The sequence below is a fragment of the Phyllostomus discolor genome, chromosome 6, assembly GCF_004126475.2.
Source record: "Phyllostomus discolor isolate MPI-MPIP mPhyDis1 chromosome 6, mPhyDis1.pri.v3, whole genome shotgun sequence".
NCBI lineage: Eukaryota > Metazoa > Chordata > Mammalia > Chiroptera > Phyllostomidae > Phyllostomus > Phyllostomus discolor.
The window spans coordinates 101787804-101812173 of record NC_040908.2 but is presented as its reverse complement, the minus strand read 5'-3'; the positions used below and the strand labels follow the sequence as shown (position 1 = coordinate 101812173).

The following is a 24370-nucleotide window of genomic DNA, read 5'->3' as shown; positions in this document are numbered from 1 at the left end:
GGGTGTGTAGCCTGGATCTCCCTGACTCTGTGTATCCAAAGAAAACTCGTTATTGACTGTGAAACTATTAATAAGAGTTTTGCATTATAAGTTGTCCAAAAAGGAATCAGAAGAGCCTAAAGTCATCTAGAGCTTAAAGTATAATGATTGCAAGTCTAGTTTTGGCAACTTAGATGGTTTAGATATTTGGGTAACTATTTAGCATCTGAGGCTTTGGCCAAAAACAAATTCCATAGGCTCATGGGATTTTTGCAGTGATATTAGTCATTTTTGGGGCTGTGGGAATAAAATGTTTTCTCCAAACTCCTATCTTTAATATATTCTCATGATCTTCTCTTCATATTTTCTACTGAGAAAACTAATCCACATACCCTAGGGACACACATGCACAAGCACAAGTATAAGTCAAATATATTTATGAATTATGTATAAAACTAGGTATATAAATTAGCTACACATTCTAAATATAAAATAAATATATACTACATATATGTTAAATATTTAGAATTACACTATAAACTCTAATATACCTAAGTAAATGAATATACAATATAAAAATAAATTATCTATATCAATATCCGCATCCATATTTATACCTATATCTGTATCTCAGTTATAACCATCTTGACTAGGTGCTAGAAATTATGCTAGTGATATAAAATGAATAAAATGCAGTTTTTGCCCTTATGAAGTTAATATTTTATTTGGTGAAGTAGATAGAGAATAAATATAAATATAAATATAATATAAATATAAATTAAATAGTGTTTATCACTGGCACAGTAAAACAAGGCTTTCTAGGTAATGTGACAATTGACATTTAAGATGATTCATCAAGAGGAAAAAGATTTGGAGGGATCAAAGGAACAGTATGACGAAAGTCATAGTAGCATGACAGCACATGGCTCTCTTTGGTGGGAAGGTGTAGATATGTGGGTAGAACAAAGTAGCTTGGGTTGAGAGGGTTAACAGCAGAAGATAAACCCAAATGTGAATTCAAAAAGTGCTTACACTGAGTGAAAGGAATTTTGATCTATATTCTGAGGAAAATGTGCTGTAAAAAACATGAATAAAAAATTATCTTTCTTTTTTCTGGAAATTGAAAGAGATTTAAAAAATAAGCAAACTTGAAGACACATTGTGAAGAGAAGTCTGAAGTGTTGCTTCTCAAACTCTAATGTGTACACAGTTGGCCTGGGAATCTTGATACAATGCAGATTCCGATTGGTTAAGTTTGGGGAGGGCCAAGACTCTCCCAGGTATTGCTTAGACTTCTGGTTTTCAAACTGCAACTTGAGTAAGTGAGGAGCCACGGCCTGAGAGGACTGGGTAGAGAAATCAGTCCTGGCAAGAGGGGTCTGGGGTGGGTCCACTGGGCGCTGCCTCCGAGTAGACCGGTGGGACTTTCTGGACTGCCTTGGAGGTGGAACTGGACTGGCAGGAAGCCTAGGCACAAAGGCAGGCAGGGCATGTTTGAAGAAAGATCAGTTTGAAAAAAAAAGTTAAAATTTCATGGTGGGAGCAGTTCCACATCACCAATGACTAACAGTAATTTTGCCTTTCCTAAAATAGCATGGTGAGAATTAATAATTTCCCAAAATACATGAGTGTTCTGTGGGATAGGGCAATGTTTACATGTTGTACTTCCCCAAATGAAAAACTAGTACTAATTGTATTACATATGCCCAGTGTTCTGAAAATTAAGCTTTGATCTGCTTTGTGTTGAGATTTTCTCATCCTTTGAACTTCAAAGTCTTCCCATGACCCTGCATGCTCAGATGGCTCTCTACCACTCATCATTCCTTCTCTTCACCTATCAAAATAAACTAACACTTCAGCTTGTTGCATTTTATTCCCTTCTTCAGTCCCCCTTGTGACATAGCAGATGTCTTGAAATGGCTGGCCTCTTCCCATCGAAGGAAAATCCCCTCATGGGTACTGTGAATTCTGTCTTTCTTTTTCCCCTTTCAGAGATTTAGTTTCTTTGATTACCTCATCCTCCTCTTGTGTCTTAAATCTCTCTCCTCATAGAAACTGTGCCATCTCCATTTAAACATACTCAAATGTCTCTACGTTAGAGATACTTTCTTGTTTCACGTTCCCCTCTAGCTACTGCCCTCTGAGTTTTCCTTTACACTATACTAAACACTTCCTTACTTCACATTCATGCACTAACACATTGCAATCTGATTTCTCTCCTCTCCCTGAAATGGCTTAACTGAAAAGATTCTTGCCAAGTCACTGAGGCACTGTTAAATAAATATCTTATTTTATTTGAATATCTTATTTTACTTGATCAGTGGTTTATTTCATGTCCAAGTTCCTTCCTTCTCTCATAAGATGCTTCTTTTCTTGGCTCCTGTGAGACGATTTTCTCCTGTTATTCTTTTGACTTTGACAGAAGTTCCTTCTTAGGCTTTATGTGTTTAGCACTTAGTCATTAAAATTTGGGTTGCCATGTATAAAGTGTATAAAATAAGGATTATATCTATTCCACGACTCTAAGAAATGATAAGTATTGTGTGTAACAACAGTTTGGATTTAATAACCAGTAGCTAGTAGAGGCAGTATGGTGGTCAACACTTTAGTTTCTGGACTCTGACTTCCTGCATGTAAGTCCCATCTCTGCCACTTTTCAGCTTTATCACTTCAGGGAAATTCCCCAGCCTCTTTGCTTCTTTATTTTCTTATTTATAAGATGGAGACCATACTAGTACCTGCTTCATAAAGTTGTGAAGATTCCATTATGTATTGTGCTTAAAGTACTTAGTAGTGTCTTGTTAATAATAAGCCCTTATTATTATTACCTATTAAGAAAATAAATATTATTTTATTATTTATTTTGGTCATATCTCTAAACCAGCTTTAACTTTCTATTTATCCTACAGTGACCCGAGGCCTTTACAACTTCTTAAATAATTAAAATTTTTTTCTTTAAGGAGCTTTAATTGATTTTTTATTGTATTTTTTCATTACCATTTAACCCCCTTATACCATTTACCCCCTGCAAACACCACACTGTTGTTCATGCCCATGAGTCCTATTTTTGTTTTGCTCCATCCCTCCACCCCCTAACCTCCGTCCCATTAGCTGTAATCTGCTCCCCATCTATGAGGCTGTCTGTATTTTGCTTGTTAGTTCAGTTTGTTCATTAGATTCTACATGAGTGAAATCATATGGTATCTTTTTCTGACTGGCTTATTTCACTTAACATATGTTCACCAGGTCCATCCATGCTGTCACAAAGGGTAAAACTTGGTTATTTTTTTTATGTCTGAGTAGCATTCCATTGTGTAAATGTCCCAAGATTGTTTTATTCACTTAGCTACTGATGGACACTTGGGCTGCTTACGTATCTTGGTGACTATAAATAATGCTGCAGTGAACATAGGGGTGTTTATGTTCTTTCAGATTAGTGTTTTGTGTTTATTTGGATAAATTCCCAGAAGTGGGATAGCTAGGTCATAAGGCAGTTCCATTTTTAATGTTTTGAGGTATCTCCATGCTGCTTTCCACAGTGGCCGCACCAATCTGCATTCCCACCAAAAGTGCTAAGTGAAACTAGCCACTCAGAGAAAGCCAAATACCATATAATTTTATTTATATGTGAAATCCAATGAACAAACTGAACTAACAAACTAATTGAGACAGACTCATAGACAGAGAGTAGGGTGACAGCTATTGGGAGGTAGCAGTTAGCGGGGGAGGGATCAAGCAAAAAGAAAAAGGACTCATGGACATGGACAACAGTGTGGTGATTGCAGGGGGAGGGAGGTATAAGAGGGTTAAATGCTAATGGAAATACAATAAAAATTTCAAACAAAAACAAACAGACATACAAAAAGCAATACAAGCCACAGCTATTAGCTGCAACCACTGCTTCTTGAAAACAAAACATCTGTTCTTCATTCCAGTGTAATACCTTAAAATTGGAAGAAAAATTGATATAAAAAGTAAACAGGGTAGCTGATGCAAGTACACTGTTGTTGAAACATTAGCTATAAGAAGACAGCATTGGCTGATGAGGTTCCACCAGGTATCCAAGTCAGCCATAATCACCATAAGTGCATTTGCACTAAGGATAGACTTCAAGTCAATTCAGATTTGGATTGTACTTGAATGTGGTACATTTTTTGCGTCATGTATAATTAACTGAATGAACAAAATATTAAATCGACTTAACACACACAGTTTAACCAGGAGGGAGATGATTCTGCCCAGCACTAAGATTTATCTTTGATGGGTTTTCAGTCAGTTAAAGTGGAAAGCTTATAATTTTCTGTCAATTTAGACTAAATTTTTTCTAGTGGGAAGTGTCTTGAGGTTAGGTGGGTGGAGATCCTCTATTAACAGCATCCACAGCTTGTCAGCATGGGGATTTATGCATATGTATTTCATGTTCAGTTTTTTTGTGATGCAAAAATAATCTCATGAGTTTAAATGGGTCATAATTTTCTTTAATCTTTTCTTTAGCTTATAATTTACCAAAATAATGGGATGTTCTGCAAAGGTCATTAAATTGAATTTTTAAATATTTTTGTCATATATTCCTAGTGTCTTTTTTGCAGAAAATCTAACTTGCTCTTCCCCTAGCTGAAATTGATCTCTCTCATTCACTTTTATTTTTTTTATCTCTTTTATGGCATGATTCACTTCCTGTTTTAGCTTCAGATAACCTATAAGTATTTTTTCCCCATGTCCCCCCCATTCACAATACAGACCAGGCAAAGGGCCTGGGCTGAGGTGTATATGGGGTGGGCTTAGGTATATATGGGATGGGTTTACTCTGCTTCCTCTTTCTGTACAGGCAGTGTAAGAACACAGCCTGTGGTAAGCACCTAGAGGCTCTTGTATGTGTTTTATTTCTCCCATTAGAATGCAAAAAAGCCTTGAGATGAGGTGCTTTATATGCCCTATATCCAGTATCTTAAATAGATTAGGTACTTAAAAATATAATACATAAATATTTCAATACATAGCTGTCTTGACAAATTACAGCCAAAAATTTTAGGGTTCCTGAGAGTAGACAGAGAGATTTGGTAGAAAGTTTCCCTGACCTAGGTAAAGGAACAATCTTTAGTGTTTTCTGGCTACCAATGACCTTAGGTAACATGCTTATTCTCTCTAAGCCTAAGTTTTTTTCATCTGTAAAATGGAAATATTTTATGTCTACCTCACAAAGTTATGAGAAACTTTAAGTTAGGAAATATATGTAAAGGGGTTTTTTTGAACTACAAAGTGCTATCAAAATGTATAAAATCTGGACCTTTTGCTAATTCCCACATTTAGCTCAGTTTGAAGTCCTTAGGAGAAATTTATGAGTCATATGTTAAGTTCCTGGAAGAGTGCCTGCCTCATAGCAGTCACTTAGGACATATCTGAAGAACTGAATTATTATTGATAACTTCAACCATTGAAAGGGTTTCCTTAGAGAGTCCAGGGAGTTGTGCTCTCAGATGGCACACAGGAGAAAGAAACTGACAGCTAGCTGTGGGACTTTGTGACTCTGTTCCTTGGGTTTGTGCTCAGATTACAATTCTAAAGAGTTTCGGATCCATTCTTTATGATAGCTGTTTAAAAGAGCTATGCAGGCTTTTGCCTGGAGCGTTCAACAGGAACTTTTTCTTGAATTGCTCACCAGAAGTATGTAGTGCTCAGGAATTACCCTTGAGCTGTCCACTTACTGGAAATCTTCAAGTAATACCCAGAACTTAGGTTAAGTCAAGTAGATGCTGAAGATAGTTTTCATTGGTCATTGCTGCTAAATAGTCATAGCAAGTTGCTAAGATCGAGCTGATTATTTAATGTATTCCAAAGCTATTTATTGAATGCCAGCTCTGTGCTAGCCACTGTTTAGACACAAGAATTTAAATGAGGAGAGGAGAGATGAAAATTTCTGCCATGATGGATAAAACTGCTCAAGAATAGCTATCTTTTTGACATGCAATATTATTTTATATTAGTTTCAAGTGTATAGCATAGTGCACAGGGGGGCAAACACAAGGCCCACAGGCCAAATTTGGCCCTCCACCTTGTTTTATCCTGCCTGGCACCTTGTTTCTACTTGGCAATAGTGCCGAGCTCTTGCTTAACTGTTAAGGAGTGGTTACATTTAAAAAATTACATTCGGCCCTTTGAAGGCAACCATGAGGCTGATGTGGCCCCTGGTGAAAATGAGTTTGACACCTTTGGCATAGTAGTTAAACAATTATATAATTTACGAAGTGATACCCTTAATAATTCCAGTACCCATTTAGTACCATACAGTTATTACAATATTATTGGCTATATTTTCTATGCTGAACTTTATATCCCCATGACTATTTTGAAATTACCAATTCCTTCACATTTTTCACCCATTCCCCAAACCCTCTCCCTTTTGGCAACCATCAAAATGTTCTCTGTATCTATGAGTCTGTTACTGTTTTGTTTGTTAATTTTTTTTTTGTTCTTTAGATATTACATGTAAGTGAAATTGTATGTTATTTGCCTTTCTCTGTCTGATTTATTTCACTCAGCATAATACCCTCTAGGTCCATCTATTTTGTCACTTAGCATAATGCCCCCTAGTTCTAGCCCTGTTGTTACCAAATTAAGATTTCATTCTTTTTTTTATGACCAAGTAATATTCTATATATGTACCACAACTTTTTAGTCCATTCATCTATTGGTGGGCACTTGGGTTGCTTCCATATCTTGGCTATTGTAAATAATGCTGCAATAAACATAGTGGCGAATATATCTTTCCTAATTAGTGTTTTGGGTTTCTTTGACTATAGACCCAGAAGTGGACTCACTGGGTCATAAGGCAGTTCCATTTTAAATTTTTTGAGGAAACTCCAATAGTGGCTGCACCAATCCGCATTCTCACCAGCTATACCAAGGGTTTTTTTTTCTTCTACATCCCTAATCATCAGAAAAATGCAAACTAAAACCTTAATGAGATATACCTCACACCTGTCAGATTGTCTAGCATCAGGAATAGCACTTTGAAGGTACTGTCCTCTGAAGTTGGTGTAAGTAGGTAACTCACTAATGGCAGCAGCTGTGCCCTTGGGATTGATGGATGAGGAACATGAATGCAAACACATATGGAAGGAAGCCAGAAATCTCCCCACCATCCAAAATTGAAACATCCTGATATTCAGGGGAAGAATGGAAGTCACTGATTTTTAAACATAAGCTTTTATTTTTCTATAAGAAAATTATGGCTTGATTCCCATGTCCACTCTAATTCTTTACCTCTGGTACTGGTTTCCTATATTACATTACTTATAACTTTATAGCTTATATTGTGGCTAACTTTTTTTTTAAAGGGAAAATATAGTAAACATTTCAAAAATTATCATAATTGCTGGAAAATCTATATATAAATATACCTATGCTTTAATAAGAAGTCTAACATAGTTTTCTAAAAGTTGGGTATAGTAACATTCTTTTCCCATGGCCTCTTGACCTGTGGAGGCCTTTCTAGTACTTCTATTTTTTTGAAATATTTTATTTATTTATTTTTAGAGAGGGAAGGGAGGGAGGAAGAGAGAGAGAAACATCAATGTGTGGTTGCTGGGGGCCATGGCCTGCAACCTTTGCATGTGCCCTGACTGGGAATCGAACTTGCAATGCCTGGTTCTCAGCCCATGCTCAATCCACTGAGCTATGCCAGCCAGGGCTCCTTTCTAGTACTTTTAGACATCATTTTTGGTATTCATTATAGCACCTCAAAATGATGCTGAAACATTGAAGAGAGCATAAAAATATTTATGGGATGAAAATGCCTTATATACACTTTTGAATGTCACTAAGAGAAGCTGAATGTCTTTGGGCAAAATAAGAGTACTGAGATAATTAAATAAAAAATTAAAAATTTTTCTTTAAAAATTTTGCCATTTAGAAAAATTAAGTGAAATAAGCCAGGTGGTGAAAGACAAATACCATATGATCTCACCTATAAGTGGAACCTAATAAAAAAAACAAACACACAAAATATATCCAGAGACACTGAAATAAAGAACAAACTGACGGTAACCAGAGGGGAGGTTGGAGGGGATAATGGGGGGCAAAGGGGCAAGGGTCATCAAGAAACATGTATAAAGGACAAAGCCAAAGGCAGGCCAGATGGAGGGTGGGCACTGAGGATGGGTGAAGAAGCAGGAGTGGTAGGGGGGGAAATGGAGACAACTGTACTTGAACAACAATAAAAAATATTAAATAAATAGAAAAAAGGAAAAAAACCACAATTGCCTACCTTTGATAAGCTTGTTGGTAAAAGTTTCAGATTAAGAGCATGGACTTTGAGGTCAGCCTGCTTGGATTTCAACATTTAGTGGTTATGTGATCTTGGAAAATTGCTTACCTCTATTTTGCAGATGAAAAGACTGAGGCTCAGAGAGATCATTTTCGGTACCTACTTTATAGGCTGTTAGGAGAAGCAAATAAAATAATGCATGTAAAGCACTTAGCATAGTACCTACACCTTAATAAGCATATATAGATGTTTGGTGATGATGACATTATTCTTAATCGTTTACATTTAGTTATAACTTAGTTGGTTCCTTGCCAGATGCTGATTTTATTACCATACTATACTTTGGCTCACATACCATTTTAAAGATTATGAACAGTGAGTTTTAAAATCTAAACTTTTGTAACTTTTTAAAATGTTTTAATGGCTTAAGGGCTCTGATTCAAATGAAGACCTACTATATGTTAAGTATTTTTATAGACTTGTGAAGAAAAAAGACAAAGTGCAGTTAAGCTTGCAAAAGGGATTTCTATTAATGCTATTAAGTAATACAATTTGACTATTAATTTTAACTTCAGTATATCTTTGTACATAGACATTTTTGTGTATGTAAATCAACTTTCACTGAGTGTTCTTTGTGTGCTAAACATGGTTATGCACACGGTAGAGAGACATTGTTAGTTTAGCAGTGGAGAGTAAAATTTAGTCCAAGTTCAAGATGAGTTGATGGGTGCAGAATACAGAGAGATTGATGAAAAGTTCTTCCTTCATGTCAATGGCAACCTAAAAGTAGGAAGCATTCATAATCGCATCTGTTTGATGTGTCAGTTAGCTTACTTCTATTGTCAAGTTACAGAAGACCCAAAACTCACTAACTAAAGCCAAAACAAAAACAAAACCACAATTAAAAATAGGAAATTTATGGGCTCGCTCAACTGAAAATTCCAGGTGCAGTATAATTCAAGGGCTCAAATTATGTCCTTGAAAATCTTTTTTTTCTGTCATTTCTGCTTTCCAATTTATTGGCTTTATTCTTTGTTCTGCAGTATACAAAGAAGGCTACAAAACAGCCATCAGTAGCCCAGATCTAAATCCTTTCAGGTATAAGCAGATAGAAAAGGGGCACCCCCTTGCCAGTATTCTTGAACAAGTCAATTACTGATAGTGTGGCTAAGGGTATTTGATATCCAGACAAACTAGTCCTAGGTTATTTATCCTGTCCCTAGGGCAGTACTCTTGCCAGACAAGGGAAGTTACATGCTCAGCAGGCAAAATAGCAAGTGTCCATCACACAGGAATTATTTAAACTGAGGCTGAATCTGCCATAGATATTATAGACTTCACAATGTAGAGTCACTTCTGCCCTGAATGAAACTTGAAATACTGACCATGAATGCTCTTTTTCAACTCTAAAGTCTGAGTTTGTGATTTCATGATGAGATTGTATCCATAAATGGGTAACTGTAAGAGGAACAGAAAAAGGAAATCATTTAAAATGGTAGCAAGATTCTGGCAGATTTAATAATCTATTCTAAAATTTATCAAATCATAATACAAACATGATTGAAAATTTTCTTTTATCATACTTTTTTCCCATAAGAACAAAGATAGAAACATTAGGCACTGGTTTATCTTAAGGAGTCAGTTGTGATAGTCACATTAGTTGTTGGCAAATCATGGCTTCCGCATGAGACATACAATGTTAGTGTTGAAGATGAATTGCCACAATTCTTTCTTCAAGCATCTCTGAATGTGTCTTTACTTTCAGCAAGAACAAAATAATAATAGCTGACATTTGTTGTGTACTTTTTATGTGATAGCCACTGTCCTTAGAGGTTCACATATGTTACTTAGTGAATCCTAAACATAAGCCTATGAATTCCTGTTTCACAGATGAGAAAACTAAGGAACAGAGAGATTAAGTAACAAGTAATGTGGCTTGCAAATTATGTAATAATCATGTGATATATATTTTTTACCTATTTGTAATGCTATTTAATATAGTAGTTGATTGTCCAAGAGTTAATAGAAATTTGGCTTATGATTTAATCAAGATTAAACAATTAATGTTTTGTCTATTGTTTTTTTTTTTTAAGATTTTATTTATTTATTTGTAGGGAGGAAAGGAAGGGAGAGAGAGAGAGAGAGGAACATCAATGTGCGGTTGCTGGGGGCCATGGCCTGCAACCCAGGAATGTACCCTGGCTGGGAATCAAACCTGGGACACTTTGGTTCCCAGCCCGCACTCAATCCACTGAGCTACGCCAGCCAGGGCTTGTCTATTGTTTTGATTATTTACATTTATTAATATAACACTACATCAATATATGTTATTATTTTTCAAAACTTTATTTTAACAACTGTTTAATTACTTTATATTAAACAGCTTCACACCAGGAATGGCACAACATATATTATTTTGTACTCTTCCAGGACTTGTTTATAAATAATTTTGAGAAAATACAGTTGGCAAATCACTCCCTGAATTTTATGAGTTGTGCTGAATATTTTTGATGACAGTGTATTTCTCACTATGGGATACATATGATGTTAAAATAATATGGCTTGAAAATAATAGTCACTACTTTTCTGTATTACATCACCTTTCAGTTCTTTAATCTCCTCTTGTGTACATTTTTGTCAGTTTGATTTCATAACATTCTATAAATTAATATATAAAAAAGTAATATGCAGAAAAAGTTAGAACTTTGGGATATTTTTGTAAACAAAATCAGAGAGCACACACAGACTCAGGCTAAGTTGTGAAGATACAAAAGTTATGACCTAAACAGTTTTAATTTGGTAATTAGGCCAAGGGAGTGTGTGTGCATGTGCATGCAGACAGATGATTTAAGAAGTCATAATCTTGAGCAATCTATATTTAGAGAAAAAAAACAACAAAATGGGAGAAGTCAACAATCCAGGAAGACAGGTGGAACCAGTGTCACCGAACACCTGTGTGATTCTCATAAAAATTATGTGATTTAAAACCACAAACTGAAAGACGAATGATGACATGTTTTATTTTTACATCTAGTAAAAGTGCTTGCAGGATAGAGCCTCAAGGGCTTTAGTACCTCCAACCCTCCTGAATAGATAATAATGATCATTTTCTGGAAAATGGATGAACAAGACCTTGAAAAATAATAGGTTGCTGATTGCTTGCCTTGTGCCATATAAAATGTCTTTTCTATTGCTAGATGTGAGATGTGATAAGCTATATAGCAAGTGATGTGTACTATTTTAGGAATTTACAATTATTTAAAAGCAAACCGATAATATAGTCATTTGGGAATGGATGAGGCAACAAAAACCTGGCTATGGAAAACAAGGGACTAAATGAGAGTTTGAATATCTGAAATTAAATTAATATGAATATAAACTCATAAGCAGTCTACATGTAGTGGGGCTACTAAAAAGTTTAGAGAATGAACCCTCTCTCAATGACATTTAATTCTTACATACTGAATTCCTTATCTTAAAGTCTAAAAGTTACTTATAGCAGTGCAAGACAATCATGTAAATATTTCCCTCTCATTTTTCATCTGTAATTGCCAACTGTTCACAATGACCATTCATCTTATTTTCTATCTTCCCTTTTTTTATTTTTCAAAGTATCTGTCTTCTTAGCTCTAGGAACTTTTGCCTATTTTCACACTTTCTTCTGTTTGCAAATTCAAATTTGCAAATTGACAATTTTTTCATAATGTTCAGCTTCTCCTATTTGCTACAATAAATGCAAGTAGATATTTAGATATTTAAGCACTGGTTTCAAGGCCAAGAGTGAAGTACTATCATCTGGTCTGAAATGTGGCAAGAATGATTAACATCATGAGGATTCCTCCTGTAATCTTTATACCCCAGGATGTCAATTCATGTTTGTTTTGTCCTTGATACTTCTATTATGTTTTATTTAGAGGAGCAAGTGTAAGAAGGTAAAAGACATCCAGTTCACAAGCTTCTGGCAATGGTTGATCTGAAATGTAAGTTCTGTACTTTGCTTTGTGGGTCAACTGATTCAGACTCTTTCAGGCCCAAATGGATGAGTCATTTTAAAGGCCACATGCCATCTGGTGAGACTGTTCTTCCGGCATGACTTCCTTTTATCATTTTCTGCTGTCATCTTGATACAGAAGTCATTCAGTGTGGCCGGGATTAGAGATAACCTTTCTATGATAGTCAAGTCTGGTAATTGTTTTCCTTCCTCTTTATAATAAAAATAATAATTAGTGAGTGTGAACCTTTGTAAATAATCCTTATGTTATAGGTTAAGCCATGAATCTTTTGTTGCTAAATGTTTTTACTTTTAAGTGTCATCACTAGGCAAAGCTAATGCTCTGTCACCAATTCTGTGGTCCCTTTCTAAGTCCCCTGGTTTCCAGAAGTCATTACCAGTTATCTTCAAATAACTGTAGGAGTAAAAACCTTCCAGGCATAAAACATAAGAAAACAAAACAACAAAACTCATTGTGTACCCGGAGAAGACACCGGCGTTTGAGCTGCCTGTCACTACCAAATCCAATAAGCAATGACAGTGATTGAATCTTTTATAGGCGCTTTATTCAGATGCCAGCGATCAGAGAAGATGGCAGGTTCATACCCTAACAAACTATCTTGCCCTCTCTTTCCTGGCCAGATCTTTTATAAAGGGGTTGGGGGAGGGCAAATAGGAGTTAGTGAGAGTCTTTGAAATTCCAAGGGGAGGGGTAGTCGCCTGGTAGGGACGTCTCCAGGTGGTATCTTTAGCCAGCACTCCAGAAGGTCAGTTTTTTTTTCCTCAGGCACCAGATGGGCCTTATCTGTAGTTTCTGAAACAAAAAGCTTAACATACACATTACTTGCTAGATTTATGGCTATTTACCTTAAGCTAAAATTTCCAAGTTTTGAGTCCCCTATCAACTGGAGGTGCCACACAAATGCATTCCACAAGGTCAGGAATTCTAGGTTTTTGGCTTTCCAGAAAACCAGACATATCTTCAGAGTTACTCAAACATTAATGAGAATGTATGCTGAAACTACAGTCTAAGTAATCCAAGTCGATATGGTCAATAAACCTCGAAACAGAAGCTATGATACTTGTGCAAACCCCACCAGTGTTTTGCACTTGTCCCTTTGCTCTCTCCTTCCCCCTCCCTCTTTTCCTCATCAATTCTACTCCTGCTTAAACCAGCTGTGTGGTCTCTGGCACAACTTGAGTAAAAGGTTGATTCTTTCTCACCTTCAGAGACCTAGATATAGTGAGGATGGGAAGACATGTTATGTAAATAAATAACCACAGGAAAATGTATTAAGTGTTCTGAAACAGTAAATATAGGGTGCTCTGTACTGAGGCTGAGGAAATTGAAGACAAATTAAACTCACTAGCAATGAGGTGGGGCAAAACTGAACTCTGTTCTTTTGACAGTCTTTTCCCGAATTGAAAACTCTGCTGTTCACTGAGTCTTTCAAACGACAGTAGTCCCTCCTTACCTGCAGTTTCGCCTTCCATGGCTTCATTTACCAGTAGTCAAATGCTGTCTGAATATATTAAATAGAAATTCCAGAAATAAACAATTTATAAGTTTTAAATTGCACGCTGTTCTGAGTGACATGATGAAATCTCCAGAGTCCCGTTCCATCCCACTGCGGTGGTGAATCATCCCTTTGTCCAGCATTTCCACACTCCCCACCTCCTGGACTTAGTAGTGGGTCTGGTTATCAGATCACCTGTTGTGGTGCTGCAATGCCTGCATTCCTGTAACACCTATTTTACTTAATAGTGACCTGGAAGTGCAAGAGTAGTGATGCTGGCAGTTTGGATGGGCCAAAGAAAAGCTGTTCAGTGCTTTCCTTAATTGAAAATATGAAGTTCTTGATGTAATAAAGTATGTTATCTTGACATATCATCACAAACAAAAGAAGGTTGAGTACAGTACAGGATCATAAGATATTTTGAGACAGGGAGAGAGAGACAGAGAGAGACAGAAAGAGAGAGAGAGAGAGAGAGAGACCACATTTACATCACTTTTATTACATGCAACAGACCTTGAATTATGTGACTTTGTTCAACGTCATTTGTTACAAGATTGATAAGAAAAAAGAATCCATTCCCATCCAGGGTCGCTGTCTGTGTGGCGTTTCCACATTCTCCCCATGTTCATGTGCTTTTCTCTGGGTACTCCATGTTCTTTCCACATCCCAAAGATGTGCAGGTGAGGTGAACTGGCATGTCTGAATCGCTACAGTCGGCAGGGGTGAGCAGGGGTGCATGGGGATGGATCCTGCAGTGGAAAGGCCTCCTGTGCAGGGTGGGTTCCCATCTTTCACTGTGTGCTGCTGGGACAGGCTCCCATGACCAAACTGGAACAAGAGGTTAAAATAATTATCTTGTTTCATTAATCCTTCTTAAATAAATGCACAATTCACATTCATTTCAATATTCAATATTAGCATTGTTTTGGAGATCTTTGTTTAGAAGGTTGGTGATATTTTTTGACCAGAAATATGCAGGAGAAACTTAGCTTTTGTTTATATCCATTAGCCTATAATGGTTTTGTTGTGTTGTTTTGCTTAAAGTCACAGTTTCCAAGACCCTACTGTGATGCATGGGTCACCGGCCAGCAGTGATCACAGAACACTGCAGATGGCTTGTCGAAACGTGAGAAAAACATACACAGAGACAACCAGGTCCTGTGGGGGAATAGGAACAGCTGGGCCACTCCTCACGTGGGGAGCACCTTGGCCATCCTCTCTCCTGGAGGGCGCTGCTTGGCCACCCTCCCTGGTGGGAAGAGTGCCCGTTCCCCCTTTGGAGAGGCTGTTTATTGGTTTCATTTGAATAAGAATTCAGGTAAAAGCTCATTACTCGTTGCTAGGAAGTAAGGATCAAACAATAGATAACAAGGAAGTCTGAGGGCCTATTTTGAGTCAGGGTCAAAGAGCTGTAAAACTTTGAGGAACAAACTAGCTTCCTCCTTGGACCCTTCTCATTCAACTGAGAGCATTCTAAACAAAGAAGGTTTCACAGGATTTTACATGTTCTTTCTTAGGCCTGATCACCCGGGGAACTTGCCCTTTTCAGCACAGAGCTGTACCACCCTGTCATTATTTCAGGCTTAGGTGGAGCAAGGGAACTAAAGCAACCAAGAGATAAGGAGATTTTCTCCCAGACGCTGAGGACTCAGGCTATGTCAAAGCTGAGGAACGAGGGTCCATCACCCCCTTTTGCTGTAACCCCCAAAGTCCTTCTTTTGGGGGCCTCCCACATGATCATGCCTGTCTTAGGTCATCCCTCCCTTGGCGAATCTTACCTGTCTTTGGCTAACCGACCAAGCTTTGGGGTTCAGTTATAAATGAAGCAGCAGAAGCAGCGCTCCTGCTAGGGAGATAAGCTTTTGTCTTCTTGCTGGCTTATGGTTCCAAGGGTGTTCCCTTAGCCTTAGCCTAGGTGGGGGTTATAGCTTCTGATACCAGGCAGGGTGGTTCCCAACACTACTGAAGAAAAGTGAAGATTTATTTTATATTGTTACAGTTCTATTTTGTTATTAGTTATTGTTGTTACTGTGCTTAATTTATGAAATAAATTTTATCCTAGTTATGTATGCGTAGGAAAAAGCATAGTATAAATGAGGTTCAATACTATTTGTGACTTTGGATATCCACTGCGGGTTCTTGGAATGCATCCCCCACAGATAAGGGGGAACTACTGTAATGAGAGAATAGACATATTCCAAGAATTGCGAGTAGCTCTCTGTAGTAGTCTAGGTTGGGGAAATGATAAGTAAAGGTGAACTTGATTTTGTGATTATTTATGCCATGCCAAACACTTTGACTCTTTTGTACTTAAAAGTAATATTTCACCCATTATTTTCAGCTATGTTTCTTAATCTTAAGTAATACAGAAATTCCACTTATGTTTTTTAATGGATTTCCAGTGTTGCTTTAAAATTCCTTAAATCTTTTTTAAGGATTTCCAGTGTTGTTTTAAATACTATTATTGTGATATTTCTTAAATGTGTACAGACATCAAACTAGTTATAATTCCTTTATACTTGAGCTCTTTCATGACTGTCAAACAAAATATTATAAATTAAATAAAAAACTATAAGCCTCATTAAAGTCAAAATAATGATAGGAATTTAAAGTAATAGGTGGTTGTTGGTAAAATTAAATTGCTTTTCAGCTTAATAGTAGAAAGATGTATTTGCTGGTAGCTATCTATTATTTACCTATCCATCCATTCATCATCTATTCATTCTTTTTATTTGAATCTCAATGAACCATCCTTAAAGTTACTATCATTATTGGTGTCATTAATATCCTTTTTAGCAAGGCTTTGGCTACTGATACATTGTTTTGTTGGCTCAATCAGTTGAATAGTCCACAATAAAAAACCCCAAACCAATAAAAAAGAAAATAAAAAAAAAATAATTTAGCCTTGGCTGGTGTGGCTCAGTGGATTGAATGCTGGCCTGGGAACCAAAGGGCGGCCAGTTAAAAAGTCTTTGGTGATCTTAGATGGCAGTTTTATGCAACAGAGGATTGTATGTTTCCATTTAGAGTTAATAAATCTGCAGCCTCTTTCATTCCCAGTCAGGGCACATGCCTGGATTGTGGGCCATGTCCCCAGTAGGGGGTGTGCCAGAGGCAACCACACACCGGTGTTTCCCTCCATCTCTTTCTCCCTACCTTCCCTCTCTAAAAATAAAATAAATAAAATATTAACAAAAATAATTTAAATTACCATTTAAATTATTAGAGAACCTTTTTTTTTTTTTTTTGCACATTTAACCATGAGTTATTTTGGACAAGATAGGATTTGCACAAGCAGCTGCTCTAAGTCAATAGATCTCAGTGAGTACTATGGGGCAGGTACGTTGTGTTTAAAAATATCTACTACCGCAGGCCACAGGGTAACTCAGTTCTAAGACTTTCTGTAACTGAATCACAGTGAACTTTTGTCCATGCCCTGTAAGATAATTTAGTCTTTACTTGGCACCAACTCCTCAATAACATATTGTTTGCCAATTTCTTTCCTTGTTAGACCAGAACAATTAATTAAATGGAGTACCATGATATACATGTTATTTTCTATTTAAAGTATAAATTTATCTTAAATTATTATTTTAAAATATTTCAATCTGAAATGTCTTACTGCAATAGAATTACTTTTCCAAGTAAAATTTTTTTGTAAATGTATAGTGGTATGGGTGAAAAATTAGATTAGTTTGCTAGTGTCTATTTGTTTCTCCAGGCATATTTTAAGCATTTTGAGATTAAGGATAGTGATTTACCCAATTTTTATCATTCTAGACTCAACAATATTTAATGAGTGCTAATTTATATTATAGGAATATAATCCTAAAAGCCTATTATTATTGTTGAGGACTGATTGGCTGGAGTTAGCTCAGCAAGACTAAAATTTTGGTGGGCCTGATTAGGAACTGATGAATGTCTGAACGAAGGTAAATCTGTGAGTGGTGGATCAAAATGTTTAGGAAATATAATTAAAATCTTACATAAATATGAGATCTGAGAATTATTCTAGGCTCTTCTTTTATTCCAAAATCACCAGAGTAGATATCATTTAATGAGAATAAAATTATGAGAAAGTGTTTTTGTAAGGGGTGAATAAAGATGAATGCAGTTTGGATTCTTTAAGGTTTCTATGCAACATTAGGGTAGAGATATTCTCCTTGGGGCCCTAACATCCACATCCAGACCCATATAAGGGAAGGGGGAATGCCTGGCTTGATTTCCTTAGTTCTTTGGATAAATTGCGGATCCAAAAGGTATAATATAGAGTTTGCTTAACAAATTTCAGCTCTTTGGAAATGTAAACTTCCCTTAACATATGTATATCTTTTAATTGCCTTTCACAATTCAACTTTGGAGCAAACTTTTGAAAAGGAGACAACTCATGTGGACTTGCTGACTAAAGCAAAAGGAAAAGTGGATTTACCAGAGGAGTATATATAAAATAGGAAGAGAAGAGCATTAAGAATGGAACTTGGGGAATTACATTATATTCTTAAAACACTTTTCAGCTTAGTTATTTTATTTTTTCTGTAAAGAAAATATGGAAATTGAGGTAGAAAAATTACTTATATATCCACCACCTTAAACCCAACCATTATTAAAACAGTTTTTTTAAAAAAATAGATTCTTCTTGCATTCCCCCCTTGACACACATTTATAGACCATTTTTAAATTTAACTCCATTTCAAATGTGGGCAATAACATGTAAGGAATAGAGGGAGAAAGAGTAATCTCTGAAGTCAATTGGACAGAAAAAGGAGCAGAAGCCAGTAAAGAACTGGTAGAGAACATTGTGGAGAAGCTAAGAAAATTTTTTTTGACTGGTCAATACTGCCAATGTAACTGCCATTGAAAAACCTCATATATGATAATTAAAAAGTCTTTGGTGATCTTAGATGGCAGTTTTACGCAACAGAGGATTGTATGTTTCCGTTTAGAGTTAATAAATCTGCAGTCTCTTTCATTAAACTATACCTTAAGCACATGGCTATGTTTATAAAATATAGTCATAAAACACATGAATCTCCAAAAATACTAAAAGCCTACTGAAGAACCCATGCAATAAAGTCTATAGAGAAGGTGAACTAGTTATAAATCTTTGCCAGAAAAAAGTCACAAAAGCTCCCCAAATAACCCATAAAGCTAGTTAACCATTTCATGCCTGCTAGTGGCTCAGTTTTTGTGAATATTGTTTTAAGTTTCTGTATATTTTCTCATGGGAAGAATACCATTTTGCTAACATAGTGGTTCTGAAGGAGAGCTGTGGAGCTCTTTCGTTCTACACAAGTCACACAAAAACAGGAATAGTATTTTTCATGTGAATTCAAACTGTCAGATTGAAAACTAATGTGCAATTTTAAGGTACATGAGCCCACAGGAATTTTATTACAAAGTGTAGACTCATGAGGCCTTTGATTCCATTCTTCAAAGTGTGAATCACTTTAATTTCTTAATTTAGCTAACATGTTCTAATCTCTTTGGATTGGAAAACTTTTGCTAAATAGCTAAGAATCTCAAATTTAGCATTTCATTAACTCCTTGACTCTTGCTTCGAAGATGTACTAATTGCTTCTTATCCTTTCCTTGTTAAAAATGTAAACCAAGGAGGCTTTCTAAAGTGAATAAATTTTACTCATTTTAATTATATCCCATACTTTTTTATTATGCGCATTGTAGAGGTTTACTCCCCTGGCCAGCATCTCCTGCGTACTAGGAAACTTGCCTACCTTCACACCACTGTGACCCCTGAACATGTGGTTCAGATGAAAAAGGACAATTTTACAGATTATTAATAGAGCATGACTTAAGAACAAAGCAAAAACCAAAAGAAGTTTGTAATGCCCTTCCTAAATAACATTTTCTTCATACATATGTTTTTCTGTTTGTTTCTTTTTTTATTGTTGTTCAGGTACAATTGTCTCCATTTTCACCACACCGTGCTCTGCACCTCGCCCATCACCACCTCCCACCCTTGAACCCACCCCCTTTGACTTTGTCCATGTGTCCTTCATACCTGCTCCTTGATGGCCCCCTCATTACCTTTTTCCCCCTTCCCTCTGGTTACTGTCAGATTGTTCTTTACTTCAATGTCTCTGATTGTATTTTGTTTGCTTGTTGGTTTTGTTGATTGGGTTCCACTTATAGGTGAGATCATATGGTATATTTTGAAAATATTTCAGCTATTTGAAGGAAGATTGAAAAACATGTTGTTTTCTCAGGTCTAGGTATGCTACCCTAAGATGCTTGGAATTTTTAATTGCTTAAAATGGAGAAAAAAAGATATGTAGTATGAACTCACCTTTTTATGAAATTGATGTCTTTTGACTTGGATTAAATACTTATCATTTTGTTATTTATTTATTTTTAGAAAACAGTTGGAGTTGGGAAAATATTAAAAATATGCAGGCTCATGACTGAGGTAGTGTTCTGTGGGCCTGTCTGACAAGGAAGATAATGTCAGTATGTGTTTGGAATGCATCCCAATTATCCAGCGTTGAGATAGGCACAAAAATAAAATGTTCAAATAGATTTCTCTTTTGCTTCCAATGACTTTAATTCTTTAAAGTGTATTATCCTACTACCATTTAAGAGTTTTAGGTATTTGTTATTTTAGTAAAAAAATATGTTAGACATAAAGGATGTATTTTTTAAAAAGAAAGAAGTACTGTAATAGTTGAGAGATGAGAGATAAGTGGACATGGCAGTGTTTCCCATATTTCATTAACATGGCTGACCTTGATTTGGATCTAGATTCCAGGAGGATAAATAGAATGATGTAGTAGTGAGAAGGAAGGTAGGGCACATCGAGTTTAAAACACAGGAGCTGCTGACTCATGGCTCATCTTTGACTCATGGCTGTCAAAGACGGGCAGCTGGTAACAGTCCTGTCAAATTAAAGTGGAGAAAGTATCTTTCCACCATCATCCCAAACCCTGACTGTAAATATTTATTCTAAGAATGTGGTGGGATTTTGACCCTGAAACAGATGCAAGCCTATATACAAAGAGATGGTATAAAAGAGGTGGAAACTCATTGTAGTAAAATTTCTTTTGCTTTTCAGGTGTTTACTATTTTTACAAGTGCTGCTGACATTTCTATGTGTATATATTTATGTTGGTAATAAATATTTATTGCCAACATAAATATATGTTGGTATATTTATACTTACCAATAAATAAATATATATATGGTTAAGAAATCCTCACAAAAGTTATTATCTAGTGGCTAGTAATTATACTTCTTATGAGTTTTCTCACCTTTGAAAATTCCTGTGAGTTGAAAGTAAAATTAAAAAATTACCACAAAAAGTGATGTCAACAAACAAGGTGGAGTGGATAAATCCAAAGGCCCATCCCTCCACAGAAACACCAAAATATAAAGCAAAAACCGTTCAAAGCAATTTTGTCAGAACTCTGGAAAATAGCTAAAACTTTATAGAAAATAGGCAAATGATGTGTTAAAAATGGCAACTTTTAAAAATAATTAGATATCTTTGTGGTGTTTTGCTTTTGTCTGATTTCCTCCCTGGTCTGGAGGTGGTCTTGAGGATTTCAGCCCGTATTTCCAGTGTGAGACCCTCAGAGAATTGTGTTTTGTCTGTTTTGACCTATCGGGGGGTTACCAGAAGGAATGATATAAGGAGCTTATTTTTGTTTCACGTAACTTGGAACTCTCTCAGGGTGGAAGTGTGGCTGTGCAGAGGGCAAATTGTAAGGCAAATAACAACCTGCTTCTGCCTGGGGAAAAATATAGTTGAGGCAAAATGACACTCTCTTGCCTGGGAGGCAAAGTTGGAGAGCAAGATTCTTTGGGCAATTAGGACATTGATAAGTACCTGCCTATACCAGGGAATCTAGAAAGCCATGTGCATGCCCAGAGCAGGAGGCATGCTCAGAAAGACCAAATATTTCATTTCTGGCTGTTCTACAGGCTCACTTAAAGCACGAGGTACCGATTTTCAAACACTGGGGCAGAAATTTTTTTCATCTTTCCTCTCCTGTCCTTTATTTATCTAGTCATTTAGGTAATCTTTGTCAACACTAGCTGACTACAGGCCAAAGGGACAGAGACTTCGGAGACTATACCCAATATAGAATACAGAAATTATGAAAATAATTTAGATACACAACAAAATAAACAAATCACTAAAACTTACAGTAAGCAAAAACAAAATAAAAGTTCTTGAGAAGGGGTAAAATCTGATTTCAAAGTTACAGTATTCAAATGTCCAGTTTTAAACAAATATGAAATTTGCAAATAAATAAGAAAGTATGGCTGATTCACAAAAGAAATGAACAGAAACTCTCCTTTAGGAAGCACAGATATTGAAATTATAAGACAAAGATTTTAAATCAACTCTCCTAAATATGTTCAAATAGCTAAAGAAAGCCATGAACAAAGACAAAGGAAACCAGTAAAATGACATCTCGACAAACAGAAAATATTAACAAAGATGTAGAAATTATAAATATAAACCCAAGAGAAAATCTGGGGCTCTAAAGTGCGGTAGCAGAAATGAAGAATTCAGTAGTAGGTTTCAATAGCATATTTGAGCAGGAAGAAAAAAGAATCAGCAACCTTAAAGATATGTCAGTTGAAATTATTCAGGTTCAGGAGAAGAAAGGAAAAAGAATGAAGAAAAAGAACTGGTGGGCCCATCAAGTCTTCTGACATGTACATCATGAGAGTTCCAAAAGAAGAGGGGATATAGAGAAAGGGACAGAAAAATTACTCAAAGTTATAATGGCCAGAAACTTCTCAAATTTGATTAAATATGTGAATCTACAAATACAATAAGTTCAGCAAACTCCAAACAGAATCAGCACAAAAAGAACTATACTGAGATATAATCAAAATGTTGAAAGTCAAAAAGAAGAATCTTGAAAGAAGTGAGATAAGCAACTTATTATGTAAATTGCTCAATAAATTTAACAGCTAATTTCTCAGCAGAAACCATGGAATCCCAAAAGCAGCAGGACGACATATTTAAAGTGCTGAAAGAAATCTGTCAACCAAGAATTGTATATCTGGCAAAGCTATCTCTCATAAATGACAGGGAAACTAAGACATTCCCAGATAAACAAAAGCTAAGGTAATTTATCACTACTAGATTTGCCCTACAGAAATGCTAAAGGTGGAAATTAAAGAACACTTGACAGTAACTTGAAGCCACAAGGAAAAAGAAAAAAAAAAGGAACACTGGTAGAGTTAATTATGTAAGTAAATTCAAGAGATAACACAAATATTTTATTGTATATTTGGTTTGTAACTCTTTTTTTCCCTCTACTGAGGTCTGTACGGAAAAATTCCAGCCATTGTTAATATAATGAGAACGGTTTAAGCAACATCAATGTAAGCTAGCAGCTAGGGAGAAAGGACTGGAAGGCACATGTGTGAACAATGACTTCACTGTATTTGTCAGTGGGGACAGTTGACACTGTTGAGTAAATATGTGTACTGTGTGGCTGTTGTATTCAAAATGACTGAGCAAGTAGAATAATGAATCTGCATCAAATTTTGTGTTAAGCTTGAACATTGCTCCAAGAAAACTATTCAGATGATTCAAAAAGCTGCAGCTATGGGCAACTGGTAATTGGCAGCTTCATCATGACAACATGCCTGTTCATGCATCATGTCTTGTGCAGAGTTTTTGGTGAAACATCAAATTACCCAGGAGACTCAGCCCCCTTATAGCCCAGATTTGACACCCTGTGACTTCTGGCTTTTCCCAAAACTAAAATCACCTTTGAAGAGGAAGAGATTTTCAGAACTTTGATGAGATTCAAGGAAATATGACGGGGCAGCTGATGGCTACTGGGAGAGCTCTGTGAGGTCCCAGGGGTCTATTTTAAGGGGGGGAGGAGGAACATTGTACTGTGTACAATGTATCTTGCATCTTGTATCCTCTTCATTAAATATCTCTATTTTTCATGACTGGATACCTTCTGGACAGACCACGTATGACTTAAAAATGCATGTAACTAAAATTGCAAATCTATGTAAGTGTGTACACACATATAAAGATATAATTTGTGATGACAATGTCACAATAGGGAGAGGGGTAGAGCTGTAGAGGAGCATGGTTATTTGAACAGAGTATAAACAGTAAGAAAATAAAAAAAATACAAAAAATAAAAGGAGAAAGGAGTCAAGATGATACACTATAAAAAACCCTCAAACACAACAGAGGGCAATAATGTAGAAATTGAAGGACATAAAAGGAATGAAATATAGAAGAGAAATAGCAAACCAACAGAAGTCCTTTATTAGTTATTGCTTTACATATAAATGGGTTAAGTCTCCAATTAAAAGGCAAAGATTGGTAGAATGAATAAAAAAACTATCCAACTTATGCTCTCTAAAAAAGGCTCACTATAGATACAAAATTACTGATACCAAAGCCACATAATGACATCACAAGAAAACTATAGACCAACACCCTTTTTTAAAAAGATTTATTTGTTTGTTTATTTGTTTATTTATTTATTTTTAGAGAGGGAAGGGAGGGAGAGAGAGAGAAAGAGAGAGAAAGAGAGAGAGAAACATCAATGTGCGGTTGCTGGAGGTCATGGCCTGCCACACAGGCATGTACCCTGACTGGGAATCGAACCT

At 36.1% G+C, this 24370-nt stretch overlaps 1 pseudogene; it reads right to left on the bottom strand.

Moving 5' to 3' along the window:
* Positions 1-4693: 4693 nt before the first annotated feature.
* Positions 4694-4847, bottom strand: LOC114501190 (annotated as a pseudogene).
* Between the last annotated feature and the right edge of the window lie 19523 nt (positions 4848-24370).